Genomic DNA, 1300 nt, shown 5'->3' with positions numbered 1-1300 from the left:
TGGGAGCTGCAAGCTTAGAGAAGAAATTCTGGGCAGAAGCAGTCAACACCGCCTGTTATGTGATAAATCGGTCGCCATCAACTGCAATTGAGTTGAAAACACCGATGGAGATGTGGACAGGAAAGCCCGTCGACTATTCAGACCTCCATATATTTGGGAGTCCAGTGTATGTAATGTACAATAACCAAGAAACTACAAAGCTAGATCCAAAGTCTAGAAAGTGTGTGTTCTTGGGATATGCTGATGGAGTAAAGGGGTATCGCCTGTGGGATCCCACTGCCCACAAGGTTATAATCAGCAGAGATGTTATCTTCACAGAAGATAAGAAGATCGAAGAAGAAAGAAGCAGTTCAAAAGAAAGGTCAGAGACTGTAGCAGTACAAGTGGAAAAGGAGAATTCTTCTGGAGCAACACCAGAACACGAGGAAGCCGAACCTGCCGAGTTGGAAGAAGAACTTGGTAAAGGAAAACGTGTAAGAACTACACCAGCTTGGCACGAGGATTATGATCTGAGCTGCAATGTTGCATATTGTCTTTTAACTGAGGACGGGGAGCCATCAAATCTCCAAGAAGCAATGAGCAGTCCAGATGTTTCTCAGTGGATGGAAGCAATGCAAGAAGAAATTGAAGCTCTACATAAAAATAAAACTTGGGAGCTCGTATCATTACCGCAAGGAAGAAAAGCCATTGGAAACAAATGGGTCTACAAGATCAAGCGAAATGGTGATGACCAAGTGGAGCGGTATCGTGCTAGATTGGTGGTGAAAGGATATGCTCAGAAAGAAGGCATTGACTGCAATGAATTTTTTTCACCTGTGGTTCGACTTACAACAGTTCGGATACTGTTGGCAATGTGTGCTACATTTGACTTACATCTAGAGCAACTAGATGTGAAAACAGCGTTTCTTCATGGAAATCTTGAGGGAGAAATTTATATGCTCCAACCAGAAGGTTTTGAAGAAAAAGAAAATGAGAACTTGATTTGCAGGTTAAACAAATCTCTGTACGGTCTAAAGCAGGCGCCAAGATGTTGGTACAAGAGATTTGATTCCTTCATCATAAGCCTTGGATATAGCAGACTTCATGCAGACCCTTGTGCATATTTCAAGAGGTTTAGTGAAACAGAGTTCATTACTTTGCTGTTATATGTAGACGGCATGTTGATAGCATGCCCCAACAATGATCGTATCAATGAATTGAAGGCACAGTTGGCTAGGGAGTTCGAGATGAAGGACTTGGGACCAGCAAACAAGATTCTAGGGATGCAAATTCACCGAGACAGAAATAATAGGAAGATTTG

This window comes from Brassica oleracea, unplaced genomic scaffold (assembly GCF_000695525.1).
Source record: "Brassica oleracea var. oleracea cultivar TO1000 unplaced genomic scaffold, BOL UnpScaffold01102, whole genome shotgun sequence".
NCBI classification, from domain to species: domain Eukaryota; kingdom Viridiplantae; phylum Streptophyta; class Magnoliopsida; order Brassicales; family Brassicaceae; genus Brassica; species Brassica oleracea.
Note: the sequence above shows the minus strand (reverse complement) of the source record.